Here is a 9,368-nt window from a genome sequence, read left to right as displayed (position 1 = left end):
TCTCCGCCGGCCCTGCTGGCCTTCGGCTCCTCCCACTCCCGTGTCAGCTCCGACCCGGGAACGTGGGGATGGGAGGAGAGACGCACTGAATGGAAAGATTGGCGCGGGAGTCTGCGGGGTCTCTCCTTCCCCCTGCTCTGCGGCGCGGGGAGGAGCAAGGACAGCTCGGCCCTTTGGGGTTTGGTCCTTTTCCTGAAGACTCGGGATGGGAACGTGTTCTACTGAGATGAGGGCTGGGGGGAGATATATGGGGTGGGAGGCTCATCTTGGGGTGCGGCTGAGGGGGGACAGAACTGGGGCGTCTGAGACATACAGTAGGCAAAATTGGTCGCAAATTCTAAGTTTAAGAGGTCCGTACGCGTCTCCTTCAAACCATTTCCAAAAGTGGGGGCAAGTTTTCCATTCTCCGCCCAATTCCCCGTCTTCATTTTAATTGATTGGGTTTAAGGTAGGCCGGGCCCAAGGTTGCTTGCTGGTTGGCTGCACAAGTAATCTATCAAGATGACGCAAGCGCGGGGCGGCTGTTTAGGAAGGAAGTGAAGTTTATTTTGGTACCTCCCATCCCAACTACTGATTGGTTGAGATTCGTAGTGATGTAAAACAAGGCATAAGAATGTCCACTAAAGGGAAGGGCCAATTGGCCACTCTCTGAGGGACGCTGTCTAGGCTGGGACTGGGAAAAGTTAAGACTGAGTCGGCTGTTGTGGTGAAGGACCAAATGGATTGAAACCCGGAAATGAGTTTAGTAGGGAGCTGAAGGGAAAGGGACATCTGCGAAACCTTCCTTGCCCTCAAACAAGGTCATTTCCTGCGTGGGATCGATAGTTTCCTGTTTACTCAGCGAAGTCAGCGGGTACCGTGGTTTTCTGGAATACACGTAATAGTTAAATTCGTATGAGCCTCTGGTCCCAGACTTCCCATTTACTTGTATTACCCAAAAGGATGAATGAGACGGAGGAAAGGAAAAACGTGGAGTTTAACCATGCCTTTAGGGAAGGATGGGGAAACCGAGGTTCTTGTATAGAAAGCTAAGGACTGACTGGATGACAGGATCCAAGCAGGTGGGTTCCTAAAGAAACCATTCACAAAATAATTGGAGAGGCTGGGTGGAGGTGAAGGAAACTATAAAAGTTTGTCTGAAGGAAGGACATTGATCAAATTACAGAAACCTACTTGGATCAGTACAGTCGCTCAGTTATGTCCGACTCGTTGCGTCCCCATGGACTACAGCACGCCAGGCTTTCCTGGCTATCACCAACCCCCGGAGCCTGCTCAAACTCCCGTCCATCGAGTTGGTGATGCCACCCAACCATCTCATCCTCTGTCCCCTTCTAGGATATGGAATGTATATTATGCATCGTTGCATATCCGGTGCCTAGCAGTATCTCATACACAGCAGGTTGTGAACCCAAAGAAAATAAGACGTTTAAAAAGTATGTGGCACACATTCTAAATATTGCAGACATTGAAATATGTTTTTCAAGGTGTCTATGCCAATCAGTCCAGAATATTCATTGGAAGGACTAATGCTAAAGCTGAAACTCCAATACATTGACCACCTGATGAGAAGAACTGACTCATTGAAAAAGACCCTAATTCTGGGAAAGATTGAAGGCAGGAGGAGAAGGGAATGACAGAGGATGAGATGGTTGGATGGCATCACAGACTCGATGGACATGAGTTTGAGCAAGCTCTGGGAATTGGTGATGGACAAGGAAGCCTAGTGTGGTGCAGTCCATGGGATTGCAAAGAATCAAACACAACTGAGTGACTGAACTGAAGTGATGGCAGTTTTATGATCCTGGAAAAATGTTTCACATTTACCACCTGGATTGTTCCAGCCATAAATTGAAAGATAAGTCTGCTCCCTGAATCTACCTGGGAGAAGCTACCTACCTGTGAAAAGCTACCAGTGAAAATGCTGCCATTTTCTCCTTAACACCCTGAGGCATTTAAAATTTGGAAGCAGATTTCCCCTTAAGGTAACTTCCTAAAAATATTGAAAAGATAGATGGATCCAGTGAATGAAAAATAAGGTGTTTAACCTACAATCAGCAATTCCAGGGTAGGAAGAACTATTTGAACTGAGAGATGTCATCTATACTGTAAATTATGCAATTCCTTTGCTTCCCAGCATTAATAGACCTTTTTTATTTTTTTCCCTAGTCCAGACTTTTTCTTAGAGCTAAATTTCAGCAATGCTTTAACATTGTCTAAATATTGTGCTTTGGAAATTGAGGGACCAGTGTGAGGACTTCCATTAGTATTATAACTATCCCCACTGCAGAGCCTGCAAGGGCTCTGGGTCAAGATTCAGTAACAGGTATGTTCAGTTTGTCCAAGGCGATCCCATCTTTTTATGATTGTCCAGGATATCCTAGGCCAGGTAGTTTACAAGGGAGTCTATCATATTGGCCTTTCAGTATCACTATGGCCATAGTTTAAAGATAGGAGAAGGAAAAAGAGGCAGCTGTATTTGCAGTAGTAAGAGTACCATGGGAAAACTATAGGCTATTCACAATTCTGGCATAATAAGGTATTGTTATGTGTTGCTTATAGCAAAGTGGCAGTAGGGGTGGGACAAGGGAGGAAGGAGATTTTAAAAAATTTTTGGAGAATTGTTTGTCTAAGCTTTCTGGGCACAGAGATTGCGCACCTGGGAGAACCGTTGGCACAGTGGTTGCAGAGGCAGTCCTGGCTGCATGAGAGGACGATGAGGAGGGGTGAGCATCAGCATGACAGAAGAGGACACGCTGGTATCAGTGGATTAGGAAACACTGGGGAAGGCGCAAGGAGTGTTCTGCAAATATACTCAGGCGGAGGGTAAAAAGCTGGGATTGAGAGGCCAGGTCCAGAACACTGACCAAGGCAGAGGGCAAGGGCGATTGAAAGGTCCCATCCCCAAAGTGCGTCGTTTGCAAGAATGGCTTGAGACAAGAGGAAATCCCAAAACAAACGTTCACCAACAGAGCAAACTTCTACAGTGAGAAAGTCATCTCAAAGTTGGATTACTCAGATTCCCAACTTGTAAAATAATGGCCAGAATTTAAATTTTCCAAGATAAACTCAGTGGTTTTGTTTTTTGTTGTTAATAGAGATGGAAGTACTCTATGTTCAATATTAGAATTTATCAGTAAGTTACTTTAGTATCAGATATTTGATTATGACTGTATATTATAGGTATGATGGAATGATTACACTGTAAACAATTCTAATCAATGAAAACACATTACAACTTTCAAAAAAAAGAATTGTGTTTATGAGAGAAAAGCGTTTTTTCCTAGAAATGTTAAAAGAATATGGAAACATATAATATTAGTTTTAGGTTAATAATTCATACACGTAGAGCACTGTCACTTTCCCGACGATGATGATGCCCAGTGAGTCAAACTAGAAATTGTGTCTCAGGGGACCTAGAATCCAAGGAATAAACTGCTATTGTTCCTCATCACAGACCCAAACCCTCCAGTGGGTAAAGATAAGCCACTGGCATCTTGATTAGTGAGAACCTGAGACACTGAGTCAGATAGCCTCTCGGGTGTCAGGGAAAACCTCAACCTCCAGGAGACTAGCTGCTCCCACCTCCCACCCACCTTGTGAAATATTGTGATAATGAGTTACTTTCTTTTTTTTAGTTAATTTATTTACTCATGTTTGACTGTGCTGGCTCTTCATTTTTACAAGGGCTTTTCTCAAGTTGCAGTGAGCAGGGTCTACTCTCTAATTGTGGTGTGGAGGCTTCTCGTTTTGATGGCTTCTTTTGTTTCCAAGCCTGGGCTCTAGGACACCTGGACTTCAGTAGTTGCGACACGTGGGCTCAGTCGTTGGGGCACACCGGCTTAGTTGCTCCTCCACATGTGAGGTCTTCCTGACTCAGGGACTGAACCCATGTCTCTTGCATTGGCAGGCAGATTCTTTACCACGGAGCCACCAGGGAAGCCCATCGTGGGTTTCTTTTTATCTGGAGGCTCAAGAAACAGCTACAGGGCCTCAAAAGACCAAGGGTGAAGACACCAGGTTATACTGCATTTGGTATTATAGAAAGAAGAGGGAAAGGGAAGGCAGAGGATGAGGAGCGGCAAGTAGGGGAAGTATAGAAGAAACAGTGGACTTACTGCTCAGTCAGGTATTGTATATGTCAGGGTTATTTGCAGTAAACAGAAATCACTTTTATTTTAAACAGAAAATACCTTAATACAGGGACATGCATGCTTACAAAATCGTTTGAAGAACTGAGGGAGCAGAGTCTCTGCTGTTTCCCAGAAATGGCTCCTAGAATGGGATTAGTAAACACACTCACGGGAGGGGAGCTTCAGAAAGCTGAGCAATCAGGCTTCCTGAGTGGCTCAGTGGTAAAGAATCTGCCTGCCAATGCAGGAGACATGGGTTCAATCCCTGATCCAGGAGGATCCTGCATGCCCCAGCGCAACTAAGCCTGTGGACCACAACTACTGAGGCTGTACTCTAGAACCTGGGGGCTGCAACTACTGAGCCCACCTGCAGCAATTACTGAAGCCCACTCACTCTGGAGCCCGTGCTTCACAACAAGAGAAGCCGCAACTAGGGAGTAGCCGCCGCTCATTGGAACTAGAGAAAAGCCCATGCAGCAGCAAAGACCCAGCACAGCCTTTTTAAAAAAAAAAATAAGAAAGGTGAGGAATCACAACTTATTGCTGGGACTTTCCTAGTGGTCCGGTGGCTAAGACTCTGCACTCATTTCAGGGGGCCCAGGTCCAACCCCTGGTCAGAAAACTAGATCCCACATGCCACATCAAAGACCTAGCACAGGCAAATAACTAAATGAAAATGAAAGTCACTCAGTCCTGTCTGACTCTTTGTATAAATAAATATTTTTAAAAAACAAAGCTTTATTGCTGAAACTGTTGAATTCAAGAACACAGTGCTCTGGCTGTGATCCAGAGGGCAATGTTGCTAACACTGCCTCAGAGCCTTCAGTGGCCAAGAGCTAGTGCATGGATGCGGAACACTGCTGCCAAAAGCCCAGCACCTCACAATCATTCTGGCCAGCAGCAAGCGCCAAAGCAGCCAGGAGGTGGCTCCTACCTCACTTCTACTTTTCAAGTCTCTTGGGTTTGCAGACTACAGATAGATCATAATTTAGAAACAGAATCCTAGTGGCAAAAAAATCTGTGATGTATAGTTGTGGGTTTTCTAGCCTCTGCAGTACAGGAAGGTGTATGAAAAGGAGACAGAATATGGGTCAGTCATATCCATCACAAATGTATATGTATCTACATGTAAAATCTGAGCCAGAAGAAGCATGAGAATGAAGCAGAAGTTTAAGATTTTTTCATTTTACAAACCAATAAGGGGATGCAGAGGACTTTTGTTGCAGAAAGACATTACCAACTGCGATCTACTATGACCATCATTTCATAAGAGAAGTAATACTTTTTTACACCAAAAAAGTGGGAAGGTTACATTCGCAGAATTTAAGAACTGGATAAACTTAACTTCAAGAAAAACAGTAGGTTGTCTTTCTCAGTGAACACCTTGTCCGGGTGTGGCAGTCTATGAAAGCACTGAAGTAGTGTAAGGTTGGGCTTATAAGATGGCTCAGTGGTAAAGAATCTGCCTGCTAATGCAGGCGACACAGACTGCATCTATGAAATGAAAAGACACTTGGTCCTTGGAAGAAAAGCTATGACAGACCTAGATATTGACAGGCAGAGACATCACTTTGCCAACAAGGGTCCATCTAGTCAAAGCTATGTATCCAGTAGTCATGTATGGATGTGAGAGATGGACTATAAAGAAGACTGAGCACTGAAGAACTGATGCTTTTGAACTGTGGTGCTGGAGAAGACTAAAGAGTCCCTGGGACAGCAAGGAGATCAAACTAGTCAATCCTAAAAACTCAACCCTGAATATTCACTGGAAGAATTGATACTGAAGCTGAAGCTCCAATACTTGGGCCAGCTGATGCAAAGAGCCGATTCATTGGAAAAGACCCTGATGCTGGGAAAGACTGAAGACAAGCGGAGAAGCGGGCAACAGAGGATGAGACAGTTGGATGGTATCACTGACTCAATGGACATGAGTTTGAGCAAACTCTGGAAGATAGTGAAGGACAGGGAAGACTGCTCTGCTACGGTTCATGGAGTCACAGAGTCAGACACAATTTAGTGACTACACAACAACAGGTGTAAAATCACTGCCCCTTGCCAGGAAAAAAAAACAAAGCCTCTTCTTACCCAGTCCTGCTTAAGACGTGCTGAATGAACCTTACTGCTGGGCCTTCATTTCTTGCTAACTAAAATTAGTATTATATATAAATACTAACATTTAAGAAAGGAGGAGAAAGAAAGGTATGGAAGAAACAGTTTCTAAAAAGAACATATACAGTAGCACCTCTTATTGGCAGTTTCACTTGCTGAGATTTCACTTACCCATGGTCAATCACTCCCTGAAAATATATTAAATGGAAGATTCCAGAAGTAATCAGTCCACAAGTTTTAAATTGCACACCATTCTAAGTAACATCATGAAATCTCAAGCCATCCCACCTGGACAGAAAACATCCCATTGTTCAGTGTATATATGAATCCATGCTGAATTTTCTGCCCACCCATTAGTCTCTTAGCAGCTGCTGTTTTTTCAGCTATATTGTCACAGTAGTTGGAGAAGGCCCTGGCACCCCACTCCAGTACTCTTGCCTGGAAACTCCCATGGACAGAGGAGCCTGGTGGGCTAGAGTCCATGGGGTCGCTAGGAGTCGGACACGACTGAGCGACTTCACTTTCACTTTTCACTTTCATGCATTGGAGAATGAAATGGCAACCTACTCCAGTGTTCTTGCCTGGAGAATCCCAGGGACAGCGGAGCCTACTGGGCTGCCATCTATGGGGTTGAATAGAGTCGGACACGACTGAAGTGACTTAGCAGCAGCAGTAGCAGTCACAGTAGTACATTCACATAACTTTTATTATGGTATATTGTCACAACTGTTCTATTTTATTAATAGTTACTATTGTTAATTTCTTACTGTGTCTAATTTATCATAGGTGTATATGTATCATATGTAATTTATATGTAATTACATATATGTATCATATGTGTAATTTATAAATTAAATTGTATCATAGGTGTATATTTATGTATAGGAAATATAGGGTTCGGTACAATCTGTGGTTTCAGGAATCCACTGAGGGTCTTGGAAAGTATCCCCTATGAATAAGAGGGAACTGCTGTAATAAGAAAATGCCAATTTAAAAATAAGATATATTAGATTCAGTTCAGTTCAGTTCAATCGCTCAGTCGTGTCTGACTCTTTGTGACCCCATTAATCGCAGCACACCAGGCCTCCCTGTCCATCACCAACTCCCAGAGTTCACTGAGACTCACGTCCATCGAGTCAGTGATGCCATCCAGCCATCTCATCCTCTGTCGTCCCCTTGTCCTCCTGCCCCCAATCCCTCCCAGCATCAGAGTCTTTTCCAATGAGTCAACTCTTCACATGAGGTGGCCAAAGTACTGGAGTTTCAGCTTTAGCATCATTCCTTCCAAAGAAATCCCAGGGCTGATCTCCTTTAGGATGGACTGGTTGGATCTCCTTGCAGTCCAAGGGACTCTCAAGAGTCTTCTCCAACACCACAGTTCAAAAGCATCAATTCTTCGGCGCTCAGCCTTCTTCACAGTCCAACTCTCACATCCCTACATGACCACTGGAAAAACCATAGCCTTGACTAGATGAACCTCTGTTGGCAAAATAATGTCTCTGCTTTTTAATATGCTATCTAGGTTGGTCATAACTTTCCTTCCAAGGAGTAAGCGTCTTTTAATCTCATGGCTGCAGTCACGATCTACAGTGATTTTGGAGCCCAAAAAAATAAAGTCTGACACAGTTTCCACTCTTTCCCCATCTATTTCCCAAGAAGTGATGGGACCAGATGCCATGATGTTCGTTTTCTGAATGTTGAGTTTTAAGCCAACTTTTTCACTCTCTTTCACTTTTATCAAGAGGCTTTTTAGTTCTTCTTTCCTTTCTGCCATAAAGGTGATGTCATCTGCATATCTGAAATTATTGATATTTCTCCCGGCAATCTTGATTCCAGCTTGTGCTTCTTCCAGCCCAGCGTTTCTCATGATGTACTCTGCATATAAGTTAGATAAGCAGGGTGACAATATACAGCCTTGACGTACTCCTTTTCCTATTTGGAACCAGTCTGTTGTTCCATGTCCAGTTCTAACTGTTGCTTCCTGACCTGCATACAGATTTCTCAAGAGGCAGGTCAGGTGGTCTGGTATTCCCATCTCTTGCAGAATTTTCCACAGTTTATTGTGATCCACACAGTCAAAGGGTTTGGCATAGTCAGTAAAGCAGAAATAGATGTTTTTCTGGAACTCTCTTGCTTTTTCCACGATCCAGAGGATGTTGGCAATTTGGTCTCAGTGAAGCTCTTAGTTCCCTTAATGGTTCTGAAGGTGTATTATTTCACTTTTTATCTGGACTCCTAATAAACTTCTACCTGAACTTCAACTTGTAGACTCTATAACTGGTCCCATTCAGCAATTCGGATTTAATAAGGAAAAACAGATTTTTTCATGTCACTCTGTTTGAAAACGTTCTGTGGATACCAATTATCAGTAAGCTATAATACATGCTATTCAGCTTGACTTTCAAGATTGTCTTCAACCTGATCCTAACCCATATTGCCCATAATTTCTGCCCCCAAAATGACTAGCATCACCTAAAGTAGGTGCCTTTACTTACGTTACCATTTTCCCTCATTTCAACAGATATCCATTGAGCTTATTAATTATCTCCTATGTGCTAGACTTTGTGTTAGAAACATTGACAAATTCAACAATGAAACAGGCTCAGCCCCTGCTAGAGTGACCACCCATCCACGTTGCCCAAGACAGTCTTGGATTTAGTGCTAAAAGCCCCCTGTCCTGAAAAACCCCTGAGTCCTAGGAAAGCTGAGACAGTTGATCATGCTGGTCCCTATCTACAGGAAATTATGAGGTCCTTCAGATCCTTTCTGGGGCTTCCTAGATGGCTCAGTGGTAAAGAATCTGCCTGCAGTGCAGGAGGTGCAAGAGACACAAGTTCGATCCCTGCCTGGGTCAGAAATATCCCCTGGAGAAGGAAATGGCAACACATTCCAGTATTCTTGTCTGGTAAATCCCATGGACCGAGGAGCCTGGCCATCGGGTTGCAAAGTGCTGCACAACTGAGCACACACGAAGATCCCTTCTAACTTAGAAACTGAGTAGATGCACATTCCTTTTTTTTCCATTTATTTTTTAAAGTTTATTTTCAATTGGAGGATAACTCCTTTACAATACTGTACTGGTTTCTGCCACACAACAACGTGAATCAGTTGTAAGTATGCATATATCCC

At 43.7% G+C, this 9,368-nt stretch overlaps 1 pseudogene; it reads left to right on the top strand.

Moving 5' to 3' along the window:
- The first annotated feature begins 2,735 nt into the window (after positions 1–2,735).
- Positions 2,736–3,036, top strand: LOC104995484 (annotated as a pseudogene).
- The last annotated feature ends 6,332 nt before the right edge of the window (positions 3,037–9,368 follow it).

This window comes from Bison bison, unplaced genomic scaffold (genome assembly GCF_000754665.1).
Source record: "Bison bison bison isolate TAMUID 2011002044 unplaced genomic scaffold, Bison_UMD1.0 scf7180017864281, whole genome shotgun sequence".
Taxonomy (NCBI): Eukaryota; Metazoa; Chordata; class Mammalia; order Artiodactyla; family Bovidae; genus Bison; species Bison bison.
The sequence above is the reverse complement of the archived record's forward strand: the minus strand, read 5'-3'. Positions and strand labels throughout refer to the sequence as shown.